Raw genomic sequence first — 27,020 nt, forward strand, 5'->3', positions numbered from 1 at the left:
AACAGATTCATAAAAATTATAGGATACATGAAATATATATATGTATATAAAATACAAGCAATGAGTATGTATTACTTTTGTGCTTGGAAAAAAAATAAATAAAAATGAATTTAAAAATAAAATTTAGGGGTGCCTGGGTGGCTCAATCATGAATCATCTGACTTGGGCTCAGGTCATGATCTCATGCTTTGTGAGTTTGAGTATCACATTGGGTGAGCTCGAGCCCCACTTCAGGTGAGCCCTTCTCGCTCTCTCTCTCTCTCTCTCTCTCCCTCCTGGGACTCCCTATGTGTCCCTTGTCACTTGCACCCTCTCTCTAAATACATAAATAAACAAAAATAAAAATAAAAGTTAGGAATATAAAACACTGCAACATCAGTGTGGCATTTAGACATTGACCCGCAACTAGTAAATACTCAGTGAAAGCTTTAATTACATTGGTAGAAAAACATATTAACATATATTTAAATGTATATAAAATATTCTTCAATAAAACAAAGACTGTTTTTTAAAACATATTAACCAGTTTATTTATTTTATGGTACAAGTTCAAAATTTCGTATCCATCATTAAGGATAATTATATTTTTCCATTTACAACACAAATCAGAATAAATCCTGATTTTCCTTAGTTTTCAGGAATACTGAAACAATTAACATAAAGATGATTTTGGCTCTCACAAAATAAAAACAAACACATTGAGTATTTATTATGAATAAACACCATGCTTAATGCTTTGGAGGAAAATATTGATAAATAGTTTGCCAACTCAACAAACATATACTGGGTAGCTACTCTGTACTGGGTCTTGTGCAATGCTCTGCAGATTCCAAAATGAAAAGAACATGGATTCTGCCTTCAAAATACTCCCTTCAAAAGAATCACATATGTCTCAATGTGATAGAGACATATAAATATACTACCAGAAAAATCAAATAACCATAGGTAATTTTTATATCTACACATAACTCCAAACATGCGACTACATGCACGTTCTTCCACAGAATGGCACAGAGTTATGCACTTTATAATCACGGGAACCAAGAGCAAAGAGCTTAAATAGCTCCCTTTGTTGCAAAAGCATAAAAAATAAATTTGGGCTAAGGGGACAAGAAAAAGGAGAAAGACGAATTTTGTTCACGTATCTATCATACTTATAAAATTTGGTGGCTCCTTTTGAAAAAGTCACTTTCCAGGCTTTATGAAATGATCCTGAATTGTGAAATGGTTTAGCTGCTGACAAGGTAAACCATTATAGGAAAGGTCCTTCTCATATCTCAAAAAGTTCTGCTTCTCTCTTTTTGTCAGTTTGTCTAGTGGTGACTGTGGTAACAAAGAAAAGCCTTAGATCCATAGCGATAAGACAGAGTAGTTATTTTTCTTTCTTGACAGTCAGCATGGGCATTTATATTGAGAGTTCACTAATAAGCATTTTCATTATCCGTGTAATGAAACTTCTTTGTAATGGTGTTTGGAGACAGAACTAGCTCTTACTGAGACATTCAATCATTCATCCCACCAACACCTTTCTGTCATCTAGAATTTGCCAAATAATTGCTGGACCCTGGAAGTAAGAGGTGAGGAAGGCATAGTACAGACCCTTAAATTCACACCGAAGCTTATTATATAGGCAACAAATTTCCTATAATCTGGCGTTATGGTTAATAGAATTAACTATATACCCTTAACCATATAGTCTTCATTTCTTTATTCATTTAATAAATATATGCTGATTTCTAAGTACCAAAAATTGTACTATACATAAAATAGTTATAAAAATAGGCATGACCTCTGTTCTAAAATATACTTAGCCTGTCTGGGACAGACTGAGAGAGAAATTGTTAGTTTCGTAAACAATTTCCATTCTCCCTTCTTTCTCTTTAAAAGAAACCTGATTCTTGTCTGGGGAGTAATATGTCAAGCTCCAAACAATGGGTCACAATTAAGCCCATGATTCTCAAACTGTGTGCCTAGTCTCCAAGTGCCAAAGTAAACTCACTGTGGGCCATGGCATAGTTTAATTTTCAAGGGAAACTGGGACTCAACATCTGTTGCACAGTGTGCAACCTACTAGTGTAGAGTACAGTTTCCATATTAAATCACTACATTCTTTTGACTATGCCATATCAGAGGAGCTGGATTTTCAGTGGTTGCCATGATTATTAACAAACAAACAAACAAACAAACAAACAGGTATGGATTAAAAGCATGGAGAACAACAAGTGGCACTGTCCAATCTGATTCTAATGTTTACAAAGTTGCAGAGCGCCAGTTATATACATTCCATTAGTAACATGTGGTCATTTAAACGTGAAAAAAGTATTACTGTTCTTTTGATTTATGTGTGTAATTTATTCAAATACCCACTAAGTTGTAAATGGAACTTTTATGGGTTTGTTTGTTTGTTTGTTTGTTTGTTTGTTGGTACCATGAGAAAATTACTGAGACACAAAGGGAGCTGTGAACCAAGAAAGCTTAGGATCCTTTGGTCAAAGCCAGTCATGTCAATCCTGTTTTCTGCTTCCCTAGCTTCCTTGCATCTAAGTGTGACCATATGACCCAATTCCAGATATGGGCTCGGAGGTGAGAGGGGAAGGACAGTGCTGAGACAGCGTTTGCTTTCCTGATCAGAGGGGACAACGGCAACAACTGTTAGTTGTCCTTCAACAGTTCAATTCCTTTAGTAATACAATCCTACAAGTTACAGGTTCAGACCACATATTCCAGCTGCCTTTCCACCCACATGTGACCAACTGACTAAGCTCTGACCAAAGGTACATGAGCAGAAGGGATATATGTAAATTCTGGATCATACTACTAAAAGGAATGGGCATGCCTTCTACTTCTTTCCCCTTTCTTGACAGGGCCCAGGAAATTAAACATTATCTTCAAATACACATAGATAATACCAGCAGGATTCTCAGACAACAATGTTAGGCCTCCTTATTTCTAATGCACTGCATTTTCTATATACCACACTCATTGAGGTCTTGGAAATCTCTGCTATAATTCTATTTTCTATATTCTATACTCTATATGTTAATATGATGAAGTATATTTGACACGGTATCATATTATTTATTCAAAGTAATAAGATAAATACACATTATAAATGCATTTAGAACTAGATCCTAACTCATGCCTCTCCAAGGGGCAGTTCTCATGGGAGTTGGACAGCTTCTATGGCTAGGAACAGCCGTGAGGCATTGCTTTGTGAATTGGGGTTTCTCTCAATCACGGGTGAGAAGACAAAAAAGTGATTGCTTTTTATTCTATAGAATGCAGGGGGTTCTAGTTCTAGTTTATGTAAAGTAGCTGAAGTAAGTGTGACACACAGAGACATAAAGACAAATGGACAGCTAAGGACAGACATGAATCACGAGACTATAAAATAGCAAAATAATTAATTTAAAGATTAGCAAGAACTCAGACATCACATCTGAGGCAGTTGCCTTCGTAACTAAATTGTTGGGAGTTTTGTAAGAAAACATCTAGAGGGATTTCAAAACACAGTAAAATTCTATTTCTCTAAAAACATAGAACTATTTATTTTACCCAATCTGCCACGCTCAGATTCACACCACACACAAAATTATTTAATTCCTTATATATAAAAAAGAATGGTTGAATTCCTAAAAAGATGATAATACTGAAGATATCTACAAAGCATACCTATGTACTTTATTCCTTAAATATAAAAAAGAATGGTTGAATTCCTAAAAAGATGATAATGACTGAAGATATCTACAAAGCATACCTATGTACTGCATTCCAGGTCATCTATAAGACCTCAGACAGAACTGTAGAGTGTTTGCAAAACCATAGCTACTGAGCTTAAATATTGTGGTGACCCAAGGATCCTCATGTTTCATAACACCCATAGTTTTTGGCCATGCTGGTGTGATGAGCCCTGAATTCTCTGAGTGCATATATCACAGCTTTATTGGAGTAACCACCCTTAGGAAGTACTTAGGAGAACAAAAAACAAAAAACAAACAAACAAAAAAAAATGGAAGATGGTGATCAGTAACATTTTAAAAGGGTTATGTTTTAATATTATTTTCCACTAACTTTGGGTCCTTAATATCATGTGTAGATGACTTCTTCATATAATTAAAAACTTTAAAAAATATATGAGGTTGAAAATGAATGTATGGTGAGTTTATCTGACATCTAACTGAAAAAACATGGACATCCTGTCTATATCTGTGTAAAAAAATACACATCAGACTCAGTGAAGCCAAGGTAGGAGAAATTCAAAGGCGTATTAAAAAGAGACACTTTAAGCAAAAAGTGTCTCATTTGTTTAGGTTATAATAGTCTTAGTGACTCATTTCTGAAAATGGCTTAGTGCATGTGTATTTGTTCTCCCAAAATGTGAAGCACTCCCACCCCAAATGAAAAAAAGTTCTGAGTGGATCAATAAAGAAAAGTTGAGGAATTAGGCTAAGCAGCAAGAGTATTAAGAAGCTGGAAATTTGAATCCTAATTTTCTGCCCCTTCTTTAGTCCTCATTCTCTTTCCAGTCCTGTGGATAGGCCTAGACATACTAACACTTCCTATGTTTTGAAAGAGAGAGGGAACTCCAGAAAATACCTCATTTGTTAGTTAGAAAATTATTTTGTAGCATGTAATTTGCTTTTTGGTTTGGTGCCTCTCTTTATGCTTGCTAAACTGTTATGCACCCTGTGGCAATAAGTATTTGCCAAATGACATATAAGATGAATTCAGAATAAGATGGTGGAAAAAAATTTAATTATCAGAGAAGAAATAAGTATAGCAGCAAAGACTTCTTTACTTGTAACCATTGACCCATATTCTTAATAACAATATAATTATTAACCTCAAGTAAGTACCCTGGTAACTTATAATTTAGTATCAAGAATAAGACTATAGGGGCGCCTGGGTGGCTCAGTCGGTTAAGTGTCTGACTCTTGGTTTTGGCTCAGGTTACGAACCGGTCATGATTTCATGGTTTGTGATTTTGAGTCCCATATCAGGCTTCATGCTGACTGTGTGGAGCCTGCTTGAGATTCTCTCCCTCCCTCTTCCTCTGCCCCTTCCCTGATCACTCTCTCCATCTCTCTCTCAAAAATAAACGTAAAAAATTAAAAAAAAAAGAATAAGACAACTATATAAATAACTATAAAATACGACAGAATATGTATTACAAGTTTTAATGAGAAATGAAATATAGACCTCACCAACCAAAAGGTTCTATATTATCATCCTTTTTCTTAAACTCATTAGAGTCTCCAGGCATTTTTTCTTCCATTCTCTCCCTGTTTTTCTCTATCCTCTCTCCTTCAGTTCCAATCCTTTTTAGATCTTATAGGTCATCAATCCATGTTTTGCTAATACCTCAATTTCCCCTGTTTTATTATTCATGTTACAACCCATCTGGCTGCCCATACTGGTTTTCTCTCAGTTCTTCAAATATGCCCTGTTCATTCCCACCTCAGGTCCTTTGCATATGTTGTTCCCTATACCTGGAACACTCTTTCTTGTCCCCAAATTCCTTTAATCCCCTCTTACTTCGCCTAGCTAACACCTCTTCATTCTCCAGATCTCTTTCTATACTGCACATCAGGGAAGCCACACTTGATTCCCAGGCTAAGTTACACCCTTTTAAACATGTTGTCCCAATCCTTTTAAAACCCACGACAAGTGAAATTAGCTATCAGGTCTTCTTTTTTGTTAGATTATAACCTCTTTGGGTGTGTTTGTTGGGGGGTACCAACTCTGTCTTAGTCACTGTTAAATCCCCAGCACTAGTTTATCATTTGATACATGTTAGGCATAAATATTTATTCCATACAAATAAATGAAAGGAGAAAAGACTCCACAAACTCAGCTAAGATGATCAAGGAAAGATTTATGGGGAAGGAGGATTGTGAGTTAGGCTTTGACAAATGGACACAATAGTGAGAGGCAGTGGGAATAGTTGGTGCTAAGGCTTGGAACAAGAGAGCTAGTGGGTGCTCAGAGAAGAGTGGACAGTCCACTTTGTAAAGTACAGGTCATATAGGGGAGTAGGAAAGATTAGACAGGAAAGGAAGGTCAACATAATATGGTGGGGGAAGGCCTGATTTGAAAATCAATACTTAATATCATAGTTGATAAAGAGACAATGAAGGAAAATGGTACATAGGCTAAGTGAAAGCAGAAAGAGAGTGTATGTAGGAAACCTGTTCATGAACTCATATAGTACAGGCAAGGGATAAAAAACTCAGCTGCTGACTGCAAGAAATAAATGTAAAAGAAAAAGCAGTGATAAAAAGAATTATATGCTTATGGTGGATTGTGTGGAGAAAGACTAAAATATTTACCTTAGATATTTGGTGGGGACAAGGAAAAGAGATAAGCCAGTAGTGTGTCTCCTAATGTTTCTGTGAGAGTAACTGGAAACATGGTGAAACCAGGAAAGTTAGGATATTCTGGCTTTAGGGATGGTGAGGGGAGGGAAGTGACGAGTTATTTTGCAACATTATTGAGCTAGATGAAAAAAAAATTCACCTAGAATACAGTATTCTTAGGGTACACTGTAAATCAATGGCTAAAGATTAATGCAGAACTTCTTCTCTAATGAGATTTTATATTTATATTTCTGGAAGTCCCTTAGTCACTTCACAAGCTTTTGCACCACAGGGTGCTTTAAACAGTAGGGTAAACACAGTATGTCTTCTTGGGGAAATAATCATACAGAAAATCTGAGACAATAATTACCAACCAACTTAACTCTTTCTCTAACTTAAAAATATTTTTATTTTAGGGGCGCCTGGGTTATTCAGTTAGTTAAGTGTCCGACTCTTGATTTTGGCTCAGGTCATGATCACACAGTTTGTGAGATTAAGCCCTGCATTGGGCTCTGTGCTGACAGTGCAGAGCCTGCTTGGGATTCTCTCTCTCCCTCTCTCTTTCTGCCCCTCCTCCACTCATGCATGTGCATGCGCGCTCTCTCTCTCTCTCAAAATAAATGAATAAACTTAAAAATATATATATTTTTAATTTTAGAAGTATGGTATGGAACAGGAGTGCCTGGGTGGTTCAGTTGGTTGAGGGTCCAACTGTTGATTTGGCTCAGGTCATGATCCCAGGGTCATTGGAATTGAGCCCTGCATCAGGCTCCGCACTCAGCTCAGAGCCTGATTGGTACTCTCTCTGTCTCTCTCTCTCTCCCCCTTTGCCCTTCTCCCCCAAACATTCTCTCTCTCTCTCAAAAAAGAATGTTATGTAAGAGAATACAGGATTCACATGGATTTTTAGATGATACTCTCGAATCAAAGAAATTTGCAAATTGCATTAGTGTTTATGTTCCTTATCCCAATCTCCACACCCCTCACTTTGAGTTTATTTTGCTATATAAGTTGTCAAAATAGTTTGTCCACATTCATACAGCTAATAAGTGGTAGAACAGGAATTTTAAACGAGGGCTCCATAGAGCCTGCTCTCTTTAAGTATTTCATTATATACTATTTAATAATTTAATGGTTAAAAAAATTTTTTTATGTTTATTTTTGAAAAAGAGACAGAGAATGAGCGGGGTAGGGGCAGAGAGAGAGGCAGACACAGAATCCAAGCAGGTTCCAGGCTCTGACCTGTCAGCACAGAGCCTGACGCAGGGTTTGAACCCACAAACCGTGAGATCATGGCCTGAGCTGAAGTCGGACCCTCAACCGACTGACCCACCCAGGTGCCCCAATAATTTAATGGGTTTTGAGTTTTAGTTAATATTATATTTACCATCACTAACCAAGTAAATGACAACATAAAGCCAAATACTGGCAGCTGGTGTTTGTCAATTGTGAATTAGCAGGGTCTCTAAGAATGCAATCGGAAAAAGTAATTTTTCATATGTTTAGGGGAGAGTGAAGATGGGATCATAAAGGAATTAGTGAGGTGTTTCCTAGTTCACTGATGATTAATCAGGTGGGTATGTTAAACATTCTTTTAAGGCTCAGTCCATCCTTCAAACTCTTAAAATACTGAGCTGACATCACCTTCCTATTCAAAACCTTTAATGCACAGTTTACAAAGTTCTTCACAATCTGTTCCAAATTATCCTTCAACAATGAATCCCCAATACAATCAGCTCCAAATACACTAGATTTTCAACCAGGAGTTAAGACAACTAAGGTTGTTAAGACAACTAAGGTTGTTAAGACTTAAGGTTAAGGTTAAGACTTCAAAATTTAAGAGTAAGAGTTGGTCAGATTAAGAGGTAGGGGGAACAGAGTTGGGAGGTAGAGAGTTCCAGGCACCAACATGCAGAAACAACACCATGTAGGAAGAGAGAGCCAGGCCCACCAAAGATAGCTCCGTGCAGGAGGTATGGAGGGAGATGAGGCAGAAGCCAGAGCCAGAAAGAGGACTTTATGAGTCACGTGGGATGTGGCCCTTCCCTCTGAGGACAAAGGGGAGTTAGTGAAGGGTTTTGAGCAAGGAGCAAAATGCTCAGATCAGATCTGTGCTTAAGAACATTTACTCTAGGGGTGCCTGGGTTAGTGTCCAGTCAGTTAAGTGTCCGACTTCGGCTCAGGTCATGATTTCACGGGTTCGTGGATTTGAGCCCTGCTTTGGGCTCTGTGCTGATAGCTCAGAGCCTGGAGCCTGCTTCAGATTCTGTGTCTCCCTCTCTCTCTGCCCCTCCCCTGCTCATGCTCTGACTCTCTCTCTCTCTCTCTCTCAAAAATAAATAAACTAAAAAAAATTTAAAAAATTAGACACCACTGGAAATGGCATTAACAGACACTGAACTATCACTACCACTTCCAGGTTTTACATGTTCCACTGACTTCTACAGGTAAATGTGGAAACTGATTAATGGATTTACCTAACAAAACTATAGTTTTGAAATCTTAGCAGATTTGAAGATACAGAAATTAAGGCTTTCCTCTTAAAGCCTCTCAGTGCATGTTAGCACGGTTTTTATAAACTTTAGCAACCAAAACAAACAAATGACTTTGGAGCACTCTATTTTTAAAATGTTGTTCAATACATGAAATGTGATAATACAGCATTCCCAAACCACTTTATAATCCCTTTTAAAAAGTGCTTATTTAAATACACAAATATGATCAATGAATACAGAATTACATAATCACCAAGAGAAGTTGCTAGAGTTTTCATAATGGTCTCTTGGCTTTTCCTCTGCTGATATTGGTGCCAAAGAAATTAGGTTATAACTATTGTTTCTCTGTGGCTGAAGAGACATTTCCAAGTACAGAATGAATGGAGTTCATTCAGAGGCCTTGCAAATGGGCTGTGGCCCCTTTTTATGCACCGTGGGTTCTAGCAAGGATATGTAGAACAAAACCAACTTTTACTTTTTAATGCATTGACAAGGTCCTCACATTTTAAAGGAGCTCCACACAGTGGATTTATTCAGGTTTATATCTTCTGTCATCCCAATTTCCAAAGAAGAATATATTAAGGATGGCAGGAAGTCTTCCATTCAGAGAAGGCAACTGAATTTTCTTTTTTAATAACAGGGTAGATCATATGTTGTTTAAAACCTAAATTACAGAGGACCTGGGAACTTCCAATAGATTAGGCTTGACATAATGACATGAAATGATAACATTTGAGAAAAAAAAGCAGCCAATTCCTGTGGAAGGAAAAAAGGTGAAAAAGTCACGCATCTTTCAATGAACCTTTTTTTTTTTCTTGTGGTTACTATTGTTCCTGAATATATCAGGGCTGCGTGTATTTTTTTGAACTGATATTTTTAAAGACAAACCGAGACTCTACAGTTGGAAGAAAAAGAGGTTGTAACCCACTTCCTCCACACCCTCTTGATACTTACCATCCACCCTTTGTGTGGTCTTTGGCTTATGCAGTATCCTGTCTCATTATGACTGGACTATCAAGAGTCAAATAACTGTCACCAACAATACAGTATCAAATTGAAGGTCTCATTTTTTAAAAAAATATCCATTTTTTCAATTTACTTTTTTGTTTGTTTGTTTAAACCACAGAACAACCCCCTGCCAAGTTCACAGCTGGCAAAGTAACAGAGCAGTAAACTGGAATCTAACGCAGGATGGCTTCAGAACAACGCAGTGAAAATATTTTAGTATGAGCCGAAAGTAATTTCAAATTATTTGACCCATGAGTTTAATATTTAAAGGTTCACTAATACTTTTTCCTATCTTAGTAAGGGAACTAATTTATTCCTAGGTTGGTCCAAGGGCAGATCTCCCCTTCTCAAAGTAATTTGCGGGTCGGCCTACAAAGGACACACAGAAATTCAATGAAAAGAGAGTAACGAGGTAGAAAGAACACGGGTTCTTGGCGTCCACTTGCATTTGAGCCCGCAAGTCTGCCAACACCAATGCAGGCGAGCCTGAGGGCAGCACCCAGCGGCTGGCTGAGGAACCTGTATCCTGCACACTTCACTCAGCGGCAGGGGACCCGTAAGCATAACGCTCCTTCCCTCTGGCCTTTTGAAGCACTTGACAGAAACTCTTCTTAATGGAGATATTAAAGAATAAAGACCAATTCTGAGATTGAGACGGAGAAACAAAAACAAAAAACCTAAGTCAAGTGAAACTATCTCTGATATAAGTTCTGCCGAAGAGAGGACAGTTTCTCTGCGAAAGAAGACACACAGTCATCAAGGGTTGGAAGCAGCAGAGAGATAATTGCTAATTAATCCTCTCATGTTTTCCTTCAGCAAATATTTTAACTTACTGCATACCCTGAGCTTTATTTTTATTAGAGAAATGTTGTATAATGACTGTGCATGCACTCTAAGCATTTTATTATATAATAATATTACATAATTACAGTGGAAATAATGGCACTATCTCACCAGGTTGAGGAAAGGACAAAATGAAATAAGTATAAAGTCCTCATAAACCATATTCTTGATGCATTGTATTTGCTCAGTAAATGGTCATTATTATTATTGCTGTTACGGAAACTGTTCATGTAAAGCTTCGTTTCTTGGTCCAGCTAGAAACCACTATTAATGGAGATACTAGAGGGTAAATAGTAACTCAGAGTTTAAGTAGGATCTGAAAAAAAGAGAGAGAGAGAGAGAGAGAGAGAGAGAGAGAGAGAGAGAGAGAGAGAGAGAACATTTTGATCCAGAGGTATTTGAAAGGTTTTGAACCACCCCAAGACTTGAAGACTTGGGTTTCCTGTAGTTTCTTTAATTCCTGAAGTTTCTGAAGAGATATGCACTTTCAGTAAGTTAGGCTTTCACATTAAAATAAGGAATTCGAATCCTGGTTCCATGACTTAATCTCTCTATATTTTAATTTTCTCACGTATAATATGGAACTATGAATTCTACCTATACCTCAGGGCTGTGGTGAGGATTAAAGAAGCCCATGTGTGTAAATGCTTCGGGCAGTGCTGGGAACATAGTAAATGCTAAACCTAACTTAAAATCACTACCATCCTCATTATCACCAAACAGCAGAACAGGCAAATGGGATTTATGCCTCATTGCCTATGGTTATCTCTGATGTTCTGTTCTCTTTGTTGGTAAGAGAACCCCAGTTTCCATTTTTTTTTAATGTTTATTTATTTATTTTTGAAAGAGAGAGAGAGAGAGACAGAGGGAGAGAGGCAGACAGAGAATCCCAAGCAGAGCCCAATGCAGGGCTTGAACTCACTAACTGTGAGATCATGACCTGAGCTGAGATCATAAGTCAGATGCTTAACTGAGCCACCCAGGCACCTTGAGAATTCCAATTTTGGTTGTTCTGTAGCTGAGCATTCCAAAATATAAGGCAATTACTAACCTTCCTGTTTATAAACTGGAGGGGTATCTTAGAACATGGTGGTTATGAGGAAAATAATCACACATTTGGTAGGCTAAAGGAAAGGAGGAGAACCCAGCAAGGCATGAAGCTACCTTGTTCATCCCCCAGGGACAAGGCCAGGCTTGTCCTCATCTTCGCTCTTCTCTGTAGGTGCCCTTGCTCTCCTCTGCTTCCTCAGCAGGACCTTATCTACCTGGCTTTTAAGCCGAAAGTCACTCATCCATTTGTGTGGGGTTTTTTGTCTCTAAATTCACATTCTTGAGAGAGAATGCTGGTACCTTAGTCTACCCTTGGACAGATTCCTGTAGTAATACTTGGTTTTGTTTTGTTACCTCTCTTCCTGAAGCTCTTCATTTACAATTTCTGATTTAAGAAATGAAAAGAACCTGTTTCCTAATTACAGGATCAGACTCTTGAATCAAGTTGGTTTAAACATATTCTTAGGAATTTGAATCTTGAGTGGAGGTGCCTGGGACAAAGGATTCATGAGCTTCTGATCTCGAGTCCTCAGAATTGTCCTGGTTTATAATCTCCCTGAAGCTTGCTAGTTCAGAGACACCATCGGTTCTGTGAGCTACTCTAGCAGTTTTCCTTTTTAAAGGTCTGTTTCTTAAGCACTTTTCTGTTTCTTAGAACTAAGAGACCTTCTGTGGCTGAGTTCTCTCTGGGGGATTTAATCAGCTACAGCCTATTACAGACTTGGGCAAGCCAAACTAAGCTAAAGGAGATGGCAGGTGTAGTAGGCAATTTGATATATCCATTACAGGGGAAAATGGGTTATAATAAAAGAGTCATACTTGTATCTATATCTATCATAGTCCTAGCAGGATATAAAAAAAACCTCATTTAATTAAATTGTATTTAAGTCAATAGGCATTCATTAAATAAGAATTCAGGGAATATTTAAGTGGGTAAAGCTAAATCTTTGCTCTCAAGTAATACCCAGTCTCAGGGGAAGAATATATGTACATATATAATTGTAATATAAGGCAAGGTATCCTCACTACTATGCTAATGAAATAAGAACATGGAGAAAAAGGACCACTGATTTGGGTTATGGGATTAGCCAAACAGATCAGCCTGTTGAGAAACTCAGACACCATGTTGCAAGCTACAGATACGAAGGCGAGAAGGATTCCTTTTCAGAAGCTATGGCTCTATGACATCTTAAGCAATCTACAGAAAGAAAAGCACTGCCAGGGCTTGTAGGCACTAGGGAGACTTTATTGCTTTCTAACTCTCAACCTCACTTAAGCACGGGCCTAAGTAAAGGTCTTTAGTGGTCTATAGAAGGTCTATAGAAGGTCTATATCCCTTCTCCCCAGCAAAGTACTTCTCCCCTCCCTAACCCTAGTCCTGGGCTGGAAGGAAGAATTGTGATCCATGGCCAATTTCTTCACCAAGGCAGTTCTCCATGCCTGAGTTACCTCAACAAGGAGAAAATCTGAATTTATGGTGCCCACACCTTTGAAGTTTCAAAGATAGACAGAGAAAAGCAAAGATGACAGTATAGAGGTAAGTCATCTTTCTCATATCTACATCTGGGGTCTCAGCACAAATTCTAGTCACAAAGCATCCCCCAACCAGACTGAGTATCCACTGTGCCAAGGATGAGCCCTGGATACCAGTGTAACCCGTGTCTCCTTACCTTCTCCACTGGCCCTATGAGACTGACATTCTGCCCTGGATATAGCCCTTTTCACCTGAGAACTGATTTTCCTAAATCTTAACATTCTTCTCTCTGGTTATGATTCTGGAGTCTGGACCATGTATTCTAAACCCTAGTCCGATGAGCAGTTCTTTTAGAACCCAAAGTGATGTCCTCCATACTCCAGAGCAGGAAATGACAAACTTTCTATGAAGGGCCAGATGGTAAATATCCTAGCTTTGAGGGCCAAAGGGTCTCTGTCACAAGTACTCAATCTGCCATTGTAGCACTAAAACAGACACAGATAATACTTGAACAAATGGGTGGGGCTGTGTTCTAATAAAACTTTTACAAAAAGAGAGAGTGATTTGGCCCCTGAGTGTAATTTGCAGAGCCCCTGCCCTTGAGCATCATTACCTATGCATTCAGGATTCCTTAATACCATGATCCGCCTGTTGGAGAGAGAGCTCACCTCCATCTTTCTCCATCTGCTTTTTATTTGCAAGGGTCTAGGATGACTCACCTGGGTCATAGTTACAACATCCAAGATGTTCGTACACTTTATTTCAGTTTCTGGGACACTCCAGAGCCCACAAATAACATTTGTGTGTACCCTGTCTTTGCCTCTTTCCCTCTAGAGTCAAAGTGAAAAAAGAGAAACCAGAAATTATGTAAATAATATATACATATTTAGTTATTAGCAGTTAAAAACAACAACTGAAAGTAACTGCTAGATGGGTGATGGGTATTAAGAAGGGCACTTGTGATGAGCACTGGGCGTTGTTAAGTGATGAATCACTAAATTCTACTTCTGAAACCAATATTGCACTGTATATTAACTAACTAAAATATTGAAAAGTACAAAAAGAAAGAATAAAAAAAGAAAATAAGGTAAAAAGCCTTACAAAAAGTAACTGGTTCTTAATTCGGGAACAATAGGAAGGGAGAAAACTTATGAGACAGTAATCTGTTATATTCTGTAGGGAGCGGATATCTTGGTCAAAAGTAAAGAAAATTAGCTGTGTTACTCCCTAGAAAGTGACAAGAAAACTGAGGCTCATAAAAGTTAAAAGAGAGTTCCACACTGATGTGTCATGGAATTGCTCATTAGGCCTACCCAAGAAGCAAGGGAAGGGGACGGACTGCAATATCCCAGATTGGAAATTTGAATATATTTTCTGAGTAAAGTTGTTAAACAGAGTGATTTTTTTAAATAGGGTGGGCTTCATAATATTTTGTAAGTGGACTAAAAATACACACAATAACAATAACAATTGACATTTAGTTAGGTGCAATGTAGTGGACACTTTTCTGATTTTGCCATCCAACACCCATTCCCCTTTCTCCTGATAATATTCCCTGTATTTTCCTCTGGGAACCATGCTTCCTGTGCCTTTGGTCCTTATGCTTTGAATGTTGCTTAAACTGTCCCTGATTCAAGAGGTGGGTGTGTGATCTAGGTCTGGACAATCAGAACACTGAATTTCCCTGGACCTACAACTGTTTCAGGGATGGAAACATACGAAAGCTGATTTAATCAGAGCGAGGCCAGGACTTTTAAAAGTGTTTCTGAGGAGAGTTGCTCTTTTTTTCTGTTAGATTGGAAAACCTACAAGAGGTAGGAGTCAGAATTAAGAAAATACTTCTTTCATAATAAAGCAAATATCAAGGAAAGCAAGCCAGAGAAATCCAGGGAGATCAAGTCCTGAGAATATAGTTTGCACAGTATTTTAGGAATGAAACAAAAGCTAATTTTTAAAATTCTAACAGGTTTTCTTTTTTCTCTCTCTATTCCTCACTTTATCTTTCCTTCTCTCCCTCACTTCCTCCTCCCTCCCTTCTTTCTTTTTCCTTTATGCCTGTAACTAAGGGTGCTAATACAGTCTATTTTATGTTAGCCAGTATATATACATTTTCTTTTCTTTTTAAAAAATGTTTATGTATTTATTTAGAGAGAAAGAGAGAGAGAGAGAGAGAGAGAGAGAGAATCCCAAGCAGGCTCTGTGCTGTCAGTGCAGAGCCTGACATGGGGCTTGATCTCACAAACTGTGAGATCATGACCTGAACTGAAATCAAGAGCCAGACACTTAGCTGACTAAGCCACCCAGGCGCCCCTATACATTTTCTTTAACCCACAAAACAATCTTATGAGAGAACATAATTATTCTTGTTTTCAGATCAGTCAACTGAGGAAATTGCAAAGTATGCCCATGGTCATGCCCTTAATATGCCTCAAAGCTGTGATCCAACCTCAGACCAGTCTGACTCCAAAGCAGGTGGCTCTCACTGCACTCCCTGTTCTCAGAGGACGGGGCTCCTAAGGGATCCGGCCATGAGGTTTCAACAACTCACATCTGTTTACAATTTAGGGACTGTATCTATATTAGAGTCACGGTGTGATGATAACATTTGCTCTGACCTGTGATGTGAAAAGAAAATGATTTGCTTTAGAAAATGTAGTGATTCTGGGGCGCCTGGGTGGCTCAGTCAGTGAGGCGCCTGACTTCGGCTTAGGTCATGATCTCACGGCTTGTGGGATTGAGCCCCGCGTCGGGCTCTGTACGGACAGCTCAGAGCCTGGAGTCTGCTTCGGATTCTGTGTCTCCCTCTCTCTCTCTGCCCCTCCCCTGCTCACATTCTCTCTCTCTCTCTCTCTCTCTCTCTCTCTCTCTCTCTCAGGAAATAAATAAACATTAAAAAAAATTTTTTTAAGTAGAAAATGTAGTGATTCCTTGACTAGGCCACAGGGCCTTTTAGAATATTAGTTAAATGATGGTTACAGACAAGTCATTTATAAAGGATATTTATTTAAAGCAAATTGCACTTTCCACTTTTAGCCTAATGTCAGGTGTATGTCCAAGAAAAAAATTTGGTATTCATTTACCCGACAATAGACATTTGGAGATGTTAAGGCATTTAGAACATACCAGGCACCAAGTCTAGCAATGGAATAATGATACTTGGATGCCTAGAACAAAAACTTGGTATAGAAAGGGCATCTTAAATTAATAGGGCATCTTATGTTCCCAGCATCAGCCTGAACTGGTCATATCCTGCGAGTGAGTCTGGCAATGTAACACTGTCCTCTACATGTGAAACTTCATAGGGAGCTACTTTTTCCAAACAAAATATAGGAGCCTGAGATGCAGTACTGAAAAAACCCTTCTGTGCTTCAGTTTCCTCATCGGTAAATGAGGATGTATAATATAGCACTATTATTATTTGTACCCCATCCTTTCCTCAATTAAATAAACTACTGAGTTACTATCTAGTTTTTAGATTTAAATATTTATAAAATTTTTCATAGAATATGATTCACTTTTGTCTCTTTTGTGCTCTTTCTGACACACACACACACATGAATATGCTAAAAAATTACCTCCAAAAATGGGTAAGTTGTAATACATGCCCACAATTATAAGTTAAATGCGATTTTGTCAGTAAACAACCAAAAGTTATTACTGTATAGTATGAAATAAGGAAATATATCAAGATAGTTTTATTTATTTTTTAAGTGTATTTATTAATTTTTGAAAGAGAGTGTGCATGTGAGTGGGGGAAGGGCAGAGAAAGAGGGAGAGAGAGAATCTCAAGCAGTCTCTGCACTGTCAGCATGGAGCCTGATGAGGGGCTCAAACTCATGAAACTGTGACATCATGACCTGAGACAAAATTGAGAGTTGGTCGCTCAACAGACTGAGTCACCCAGGTGCCCCAAGATAGTTTTCATTATAAAAATATATTGTTTTAAAATACCTCCCCTCTCAAATTTTCTATCAACATTAATGTAGCTATGTAGCTTATATAAGTTATAACAAAATGGAAGCCAATTTTCTTGAACCATTTAATGTATGGTTACTTGAGAGCAGCGATATGATTATCACTTGAATAATGTAAATATTGTGTATACACATTACTTATATCTATTTAGAGGAGAAAGAGTAGTCTGAGGCAATGGGGAAATATTTCAAATAATTTTAGAAATCGGAGAAATTTTCCTTTATTCCTTTCACCATAATACATTAGGATAGCTCATTGGGATCTACTTCAAACAAATCAAAAGTCTCCTAGTGTTACTGAATTGCAAAGACCAAAATCTCTAAATTGTCATCTCGGAGCAGCAGACAGCTTAGACAGCAAATGCACATTTCTTTCTTTTCCCCAGCTTTACTGAGGTATGATTGGTAAATAAAAATTGTATACATTTGGGTTGTACAACATGATTTTTAAGGTGTACAATGCGATGATTTCATACAATTTACATTGTGAAATAATTGTGGCAGTCAAGATAATTAACACATCATCACTCATATAGTTATCTTTTTGATACGTGTGGTGAGAATACTTAAGATCTAGTTTCTTAGTAAATGTCAAGTATATAATATGGTATCATTGACTATAATCACCATGATGTACAAGTGATCCCCAGAACTGATTCATCTTGTAACTGCAAGGTTTTACCCTTGGCCAACATCTCCCCATTTCCCCCAGCCCCTGGAAACCACCTACTCTCTGGTTCTATGAGTTCAACTTTTTTGGATTCCATATATAAATGAGATCATACAGAATTTGTCTTTCTGCATTTGGTTTATCTCACTTAGCATAATGTCCTCCAGGCTTATCTATGTTGTTGCAAATGGCAGGATTTCCTTTTTCCTCTATGGCCAAGTGATATTTTTATATATAGTATATATGTGTATATATGTGTGTGTGTATTTACGTATACACACACACACATATATACACATATATAATATATATTATATATTTATTTCCTTTATTCATTCTATCTGTTGATGGACACTTAGATTGTTTCCACATCTTGGCTATTGTGAAGAATGCTGCAATGAACATGGAGGGCAGATATCTTTTCAATAGATTTGGGTAAGTACCCAGAAGTGGAACTCTGGATCATATCCTTGTTCTATTTTTAATTTTGGAGGGGAACTTCCAAATCGTTCTCCATAGTGGAGAACACCAATTTATATTCCCACAGTGTACAAGGGTTCCCTTTTCTCCACATTCTCACTGATACTTATCTCTTATCCTTTTGATAATAGCTATCCTGATACCTGTGAGGTTTTTTTTTTTTTTAAGTTTATTTATCTATTTTGAGAGAGAGACAGAGGGAGGGAGGGAGGGAGAAGTAGATAGAGGGAGAGGGAGGGAATACAAAGCAGACTCTGCACTATCAGCGTAGAGCCAGACATGGGGCCCCATGTCATGAACTGTGTGATCATGACCTGAGCCGAAACCAAGGGTTGGATGCTTAACCAACTGAGCCACCCAGGTGCCCCCTCATTGTGGTTTTGATTTGCAGTGCCCTGAGTGATGTTAAGCCCCTTTTCATACATTTGTATGTTAGTCATTTGTATGTCTTGTTTGGGAAAATGTCTATTTAGGTCTTTTGCTCACTTTTAAATTGGGTTTTTAGTTTTATTGCTATTGAGTTTTATGAGCTCCTTCAATATTTTGGCTATTAGCCCCTTATCAGATATATGGTTTGCAAATATTTATTCCCATTTCATAGGTTGCCTTTTCATTTTGTGATTCTTTGCTGTACAGAAGCTTTTTAGTTTAATGTAATCTCAATTGTTTATTTTGCCTTTGTGGCTTGTTTTCTGTGTCATATCCAAAAAAAAAATCATTGTCCAGACCAATGCCAACAAGCCCTCCCCCCTGTGTTTTCTTCTGGTTTTCTCTAGAAGGTGTTACATTTAAGTATTTAATCCACATTGAGTTGACTTTTTTGTAAAGTCCAATTTCATTCTTTTGCATAAAAGACATATTTCTTTTAGTGTCCATAAAAGGCTGAAGGAAGCCATGTGGCATACTGGTTAAAGAAGAAGGACACTGGTGCCAGACAATTGTGGGTTCAGATTCAGGTTCTGGAACTCACTGTATTAAGTCTGGATGAGGTTCTTAGACTAAATGCATTACTGTGTGTAAAGTATTTAGCATGGGTACTGGCATTTGGTAAGCACATATATATGTATAATAACGCCAGATTTACAAAATAAAATCTTCATAGAAAGGCCGTTAGTGACAAAGGAAATATTAAAGGTAAAAACGACTATATATTCTTGAAGTTTCTTTACTGGTAACAGCATAAAAAACCCACAAAAATCAAATTCTTAATATAGCTTTATGAATGAAGAGTTAAACCACTTGGGCATATACAAAGGACTATGTAAATGCCAGGAAGATGCTGTACTGGTAGAGAATAATGCTTTTATTGCTATGTAACTATTTTAACTATATTCAACTCTATTGCCCAACATCTTATTAGTTCAGATGCAGTATGAAATGCTATGTTGTATGCTACTCTACACTTGATTTGCTTAGTTATAATATTTGGGATTGTTTGTTACTTTTTACAGTTTTTTATAAACTTGACAGTGAATGAACACTCAATTTTGCTTCAGTTACACAATTATAAGATCTTTTTCATCACACAATTATTCTTTTAAAATTGAATGTGCAAGTACAAATGTCCAGAGTGTAGACAGCTGTCTAAACAATAAGAACTCTATGTATCAGGACAGGTGCTGTTATTATCCCCCAAATCCATAACACAAGTGTTGGGTTTATAAAAAATTTGGAGGAAAAAGACTTAATAAACAACAAAAAAATAAATATCCCAGTAGTAAGTAATTTACTCCATGCACAAGAATCAGAGAATAGTCAATGAAGACTTTAAAGAAAAGTATAGGAGATTGTCCACTGCTTTGGAAGCATTTTGATACCACATAATACCAATTTGGGATTTTTTTAGAGCTTGCTAAGCCCAAGGCACTGCTTCAGTGTTACTAAGAATCATCTGGCACATTTACAAAACCTGACAAATCAACTTAATTTACAAATTATTAGACTATTAGTTACTTCAGGGCAAGGTCCAACTTACTCTCATGGTTTTGCTAGTACCTCACACAAACTGGCACTTATTAAATGAAGGAGCATGGCCAACTGAAGTCCTACACCTACTGGAAGAAAAGCCATACCGCAGGTCAGTTTGCACTATCCCATATGCTTAAATCAATGGCCAGATTTTCTAAAAGCGGTGGTTCTCAAGTAGGGGAGATATTACCCCCTCGGGGACAATTGGCAATGTCTGGAGTCATTCTTGGCTGTCACAACTGTGGGGATATGATGTCATCTGGAGGGTAGAGGCCAGGGATGCTGCCAAACATCCTATAGCGCACAGGACAGCCCCCCAAAACAAAGAATCATCTGGCCTACAATGTCAATAGTACTAAGGTTAATAAGCCCTGATCTACAAGTTAACTGAATATTTACAATAGCATGAGATAGTCACCCAGAGCAGACCCCATTAAACCCTACCTTGTTTAATTAAAATGTTTCCTTATACAATTCACTACTCATTTTCCCAAAAAGAAATTCTGCTGAAATGGATGGAAATGTGGAAGCAGAATGAAAAACATTCCATTTAACTCCCAACTAATAGACAATTTTTCATACAGCTTTGTGTTTATCACTACACGTGATATTTAGAAACCGTGGGTGAACATAAGTGATGATGGTATGTTTCCACATAAGCTGTTGCTTTTCTCCCAAAAAATATATTGACTTCTGTTAGTGAGACATTTAAAGAGGTCAAATATGGAAGGGCTAGATTGGTGCTCAATCCTGGCATAAGATTAGAAGAGGTAAAGGCAATAATGAAAAAGAAGATAGCTCACATCTTTTGGGTGCTTTCAGTCTTCCAGGCACCATACTAAGCACTTTACATGTGAGTTCATTGAGCTGGAAAGATCTATCAATTTCAGAAATTGAGTGTTCCAGAGAGAATATTCTTTTCTCATTTATATAAACATGGTTTCATAGTTTCTCTTTGACCTCGCTTTTCCTCCTCTAGCCTGAGATCTTCTGGAGGCGAGGGTCTCTTGTCTTATTCATCATTGCAAAGCCAAGGAGCTGGCACTTCACCACAGCATAGGGCATTCATTGCCAGTTTGTTACATGGATAAGGGCATCACTGCTTAGTGAGATATAAATCTAGAGACACTATCTAAAACCCTCCAGATTCTGAGAAGAGGGGCTGCCACAAGTCTAGTCTGTGAGCTCCTCTAAGGGTAGGACATCTCTGTTATCTTTGCATTCACCGTGAATTCGCAGTTACTAGAGAAGAGTCTAGCACACAAGGCACTTGGAATATTTTGAATTGAATTTATCTGGAGACTGTACCTATCTTCAGAAGTTCTTCCAAGACAGGGAAATGTGATCCACTCCTTTACTTGGGTCTTGACTCAGCAAATACAGTTTCTCCTGTTTTTCACACATGTTTACAGCTCTTGTGTGATTCCTGCTTTTTAGGGGTTTAGCTTGGATAATAAAAATCAACGGCACTCAGACAAGGTCAAAGGGAGGAGACATTTCACCCGGACAATTTCTTCACTCGGCTATACATTTACCAGTGTGAGGTGCAGAGTGTTTATAGAAGGAAAGGCAAATATTCCTTTCTAAGTCTAACACCGGACTTACCAGCTGCCCAGTTAGCCTGCTGCCCTCTGTGGGGAGCCATCCTGTGGTGCTCCGGTGGATACTGCAGGAAAGGGAGGAAGAAAAGAAGTAGGAACAAATTGAATGTGCTGAGGCAGAAACTATGTCTATTTGGGGCATCTCCCACTGTCAATCTACCCTCCTGATGTTTTATCAACAGAGACAAGAATGACATGTCTTCTGTGTCTCAGCCACTCAAAAAAGTTTTCACTAAAATTCAAAAATTGAACACACTGGCACAACGGCAATGATAAAGCATTAGCTTGCTTTTGTTTTAGAAAAGATGCTTTTTCATTCTCTTCATGAATTAATGTTTATGAAATACTCATATACATGCTTATCTGTCATCAATTGCTTTGAGAAAGTTAAACAGAGAAGTTTCTGCCCTCTGAGTTTCTGTATTGTAGAGAATAAGGGAGAGTAGAAGAAAAGGTTATAGTCTCTTCCTCTAAAATGTCATAACCCAAAATACTATATAAGTAAATGTTTATTGTAACCAGGCAAAACTGACAATAGTATAGATCTGACCGAGCTGAATGGAGAATATATGCCTCAGAGTATGGAGTGGGTAATAAACATATAAAATATAACACCTTCCAACTTCCCTCAACACAACTTCTGGGTTTGTTGGTTCTGAGATAAGAAGAAAAGGTCTCTTAGATAATCTGTGGTCACTTCGGGTCAGTCTCCAACAGCAGATCCCTTCTTGGTCTACTACTCAAGGAGTTGAAAGACCCCACAGTGGGCCGCCAGAGAGCCGTGACACATGCAAAGCACTTGCAACCCGTCTTGTTTTCTTATTTTCCCTGTTTCCATTGGCAGAATTTTTTTCCCTGCCCAAAGCAGAGCCGCAAATGAAAGCAGCTGCCCAAAGTGGAGGAAGTTCAAAGACCGAGAAGAAAGAGAAAGGAGGTGGGGGTCAAATGAGGAAAACAACTGAGGACAGCAGAAGACTCTTGGCAACTCTGCCTTGTACAAAAGTCTAAAACAGAAAACATACGGGGGACAGATGGACTGGTGGCAGCAGTGGGCAAAGTGATGCACCCATAGGGTTTCAAGTGACAACTGAGTATTGTATTTTACACAGACTCACAAACTTCTAATGCTTCCAGGGCAAGAAATATTTCAAAATATCTTCCTTTGAACTTCTGGTGGCCTTTTCTGCTTCCTGCCATATATTCATTCATGTTTCTGAATCATGCTGGAGGTGAAAACCTATTTGAAATTATTGTGTGAATTTCTTCTTTTGGTTTCATTACTTAGGGGTTATCGAGAAAATATAGGTATGGTTATCTTGGAATCTGACTTCAAAAGATTCACTTAGAGGAATTAGTGCAGATCTAGCATTTATTTCTTAATTTCAAGGTTTTAGTGCTTCATTAGATATTAATATTTAATCTTGAAATTATTATAAAAGGATTATAGTTAAAATGTTCCAATTAGTTGCTTTCTTTTGAAGAACTTAAAAGAAGTAAAATAAATACAACTTATGAGACATTTCAGAATACACTTGAAAAACAGGTTTAAAGAATATATAAATACCCTACCATATTTTAGGATTTTTAGCAACATTTTATGCAATTTAACTTTATATACTTATAATACAATGTTATTAATATATGAATTCAAGCATATTGAATGGAATGTGGGAATTCCAAAACAGATTGGAAAACTCAATGGACTGCAGATTCTGGGAGGACACTTGTTTGAATATATTCACAAGTCAAGCATCTACATTTTTAGCACAAAAATTTTCTATTGCATCTTTAAAAAAAATATATCTACAAAGCAAGACTGACTGTGAAATAGGACCTGCAAATGTTTGATCTACGTAGAAATTTCAGGAACGTAACTGCAGAACAGTAAACACTTTTTACAGACTGACTGCCAAATCTAGAAGTCTTTTCTTTCAGTCAACACTTTCCCACCATCGTGAGAACCATTTCTCATTAACAACCAAATTGTTTTCAGATGCTGTGCTATAAGGGGTTTCCTTAGAAACCATTTGGTAAAAGACTGTGGCTTTCTTCCATAGAATCTCAAGCAGTGAAAAGGCAGATTTTCTGGCATAAATCAAACCCAATTTCTAGGGTTCACTAAACCCTTTCTCCTCAAAATAATGTTTTGTGACTTGATCTTAGCAGTTAATAGTACATGCAGGAGAGCTGGTGTGAACCAGTTTTGAATGAATCTTATTCCATTTCTTTTGTAATTCAACTGAAATCATTTCCAGGGCTTGTTATACCTTGATGAAGGTTTAACTGCACAACTAATGGACAAAATAGTACATTTCATTGTACGGCAAAATCTGTAAATTTTTTTCTACTAAGTTTGCCCAGGTGGATTAATCTTTATATTGATAGGATAATACTATCTCTTCTAATTTCAGAGTTGTTCTTGCTTATAAATACACTTTTTTTTTAAAAAAAGTTAGGCAACAAATAAGTTTTTTGTACTAAAAATATACACATTTCCTCTGGCTAGTATATACACAAATATATACAAATAATGTTTTAGGGAGTTTCTAGATGCATGCAAATTCATAAGAAATACACTGAAAAGAAGCATTTGTATCAATAATTATGTCTCAGGTGTGGACTTGGCAGAATACCTTAAACGGAAATCTAAAATTATTACTGGGATGTAATCACGATTTTCTGTATCTTCATACCTTTTGCACACCTTGTTCTTTTTGCCAGCAATGTGTGTCTGGCTACCCAACAAATCTTATTCCTCCCTCAGACTCTGCTCAACCATCTTCTCAGTTATTTATTCATTCACTCATTCATTCTATAACTTTTTAATGAGCACCTACTATCTGCTAGATTCTATGTTAGATGCTGGAGAGAACAAGACAATGTCCTTTCCTCATGAAGCTGCTGGCTGAATCTGAATCAGTCATCCTTCCCTAACTTCAGACACAGCTACTACAATTTAGCCACTTGACAAGAATCTAAGAGCATTTACTAGGTACTAATTCTAGACAGTTGCCATATTATACATAGTGCAATCATTTATCTATGAATCTATGTCACCTCTTTGTGTGAGCTCTTTGAGGAAAAGAGCCTTTATATATTTTTGTATTCTCAATACCTAGCACCATTTCTGGAACACAATAGGAAAAAAATAAATTCTTGTTGAATAAATGATTAAACTAAAATATTCTAGCTAATAAAACAAGCTTTCTTCTACTTGAAAACAATCAATAACATGCCATGGGTTTATAAAAGTATTGGTCCCGATTTGCTGAAAACTTAAGCTAAGCATTTTAGAGAGATGAAAGATGGAAATCTGTTGATGAAAATCAATTAGAGAGATGAAAAATGGACAAACTGTTCTAAGAAGTTTGGCAACTAGATTCTAGTTGCTGCCATATTACCAGGCAAGTCTTTCCCAAGATTGAGTTAATAAGCTTATAGGATGATCCACCTAAGTTCAAAAAGATAATCCAATATGGAATTGGTCTTCTTAACTAGATGACAAGTCTTATGGCAATTTGGTTTGAGGGTATTTGAATTAAAAAAATTCAACCCTTTGTTTCCAAAGTCATCTCACTGGGAGTAAATGCCCCAAATCCCTACCCTATAAAGCCCTTTAAGACCTGGCACTCTGCCCCCACCTCTCCATGCTCATCTCCTGCCACTCACTCCCTCTTTTCCACGTGTGCCTACCAGACTAACCTCCGTGCTATTATTCCTTGATATCCGAGCAGTTCTGCCCTAGGACCTTGGCTTCTCCCTCTGCCTAGAAGGCTCTTCTTCACATACCTTCAAAGCTCACTTTCTTCTTCCTACACTCTTTGCTCAAATGTCACCTTTTCAGTGAGGCCTTCCTTGACACCAAATCTCAAACAGCAGTCCTGCCCTCTCCACTCCCAAGCACCCCCTAAACCCTTTACCCTGCTTTCATTTCTTCATAGTATATCCATCCCCATCTGACATACTATGTACTTACTTTTGTTTCTTTTGGTCTGTTTTCCCTAGTAGAATGTAAACTCTACAAGGCTAAGTATTTTGACTATACCCTTAGTGATTAGAAGTGTGCCTTACACATAGAAGACACCCTCTAAATATTTATTGAGTGAACTGAGTTGATTAACCTATCAAAAACTGTATTCAGTATTAATTATTTATGTTGTAATGTGCTAATAACTGTGGACTACAAATATGGTCATAGAAACCCCCTGAATTTGTGGATTCAGAATTTGTTTTGATCTGATATGTACCTGAAACTGATTCAGAAGCCCAAACCTACCTAGCACAACTCTACTGCTGCACTTTTGTCACCCAGATCTTCTTGCCTCAAAATCACTACACTGGAGAAGGCAGTTTTGTGAATACCAACAGATTTATAAACATTTCCTGTCTATATGAAATCGGGATGGAAGTAGGGACATGATTCCCCCCCCCCCCCCCCAAACACACACACACAAAGTAGTTTTAATCCAGTTGGGAACTTCAAGTTGAAAGCATCATTTCCTCTATAGAGAAATTCTTGTAAGAAAGTTTCAAGCATAGCTAATTATTTCTAAGTGGGAAAAAAAGCTTTAAATTAGAAAACTAATTTCACTGACTATTGAGGGATCTTTTTGCTTTATAAAACTATGGAAATGAATCAGTGATTATAGTGTGTTCAGTCAAAGTCATCAAATGCAAGAAAAGATCAATTATCATAAGGTTGTCAACATTTGTAAGACATTTAAGATGCATTAAAAAAGTCAACTGTCCACATGTTCTAATTGAAAACATTTAATTACCTTCTTTCTTTCCCTATCTCTGATAATTATCTAATTCATCTCAAAATTCCCTGTAAAATATTAATGTATTAAGTTAGAAATAACCAGTTATTTGATTTGGGTTTATGTCATATTATCTTATACTTAATTCTCATAGAGATATAATAAAAAGCCTCAAGGGCTTACTTCAAATTTATGATAAATAAAATTGAGAATATTCTATTAAGTAATTCTCCCAGCTATTAAGCCATTCCCTACTTAGTATTAGCCAGTTACTACCTTAGTTCTACTGATATTTCCAAAATTTTTTCATAGCATTTATTCCCCATCAACAAACATACATG

At 37.4% G+C, this 27,020-nt stretch overlaps 1 long non-coding RNA gene across 3 annotated transcripts in view; it reads right to left on the minus strand.

Annotated features, from left to right (window-relative positions):
• The window catches only part of LOC109271935 (uncharacterized), a 196,464-nt gene that overhangs the window by 123,923 nt on the left and 45,521 nt on the right, over positions 1–27,020 (minus strand). For all 3 annotated transcript variants that reach the window (XR_002082173.2, XR_002082174.2, XR_002082172.2), the window contains exon 2: positions 21,924–21,984. This is a non-coding gene — a long non-coding RNA (uncharacterized LOC109271935). The remainder of the gene's footprint in view (positions 1–21,923; positions 21,985–27,020) is intronic.

The sequence above is a fragment of the Panthera pardus genome, unplaced genomic scaffold (genome assembly GCF_024362965.1).
Source record: "Panthera pardus isolate Hobbes unplaced genomic scaffold, ASM2436296v1 HiC_scaffold_11, whole genome shotgun sequence".
Classification (NCBI taxonomy): Eukaryota; Metazoa; Chordata; class Mammalia; order Carnivora; family Felidae; genus Panthera; species Panthera pardus.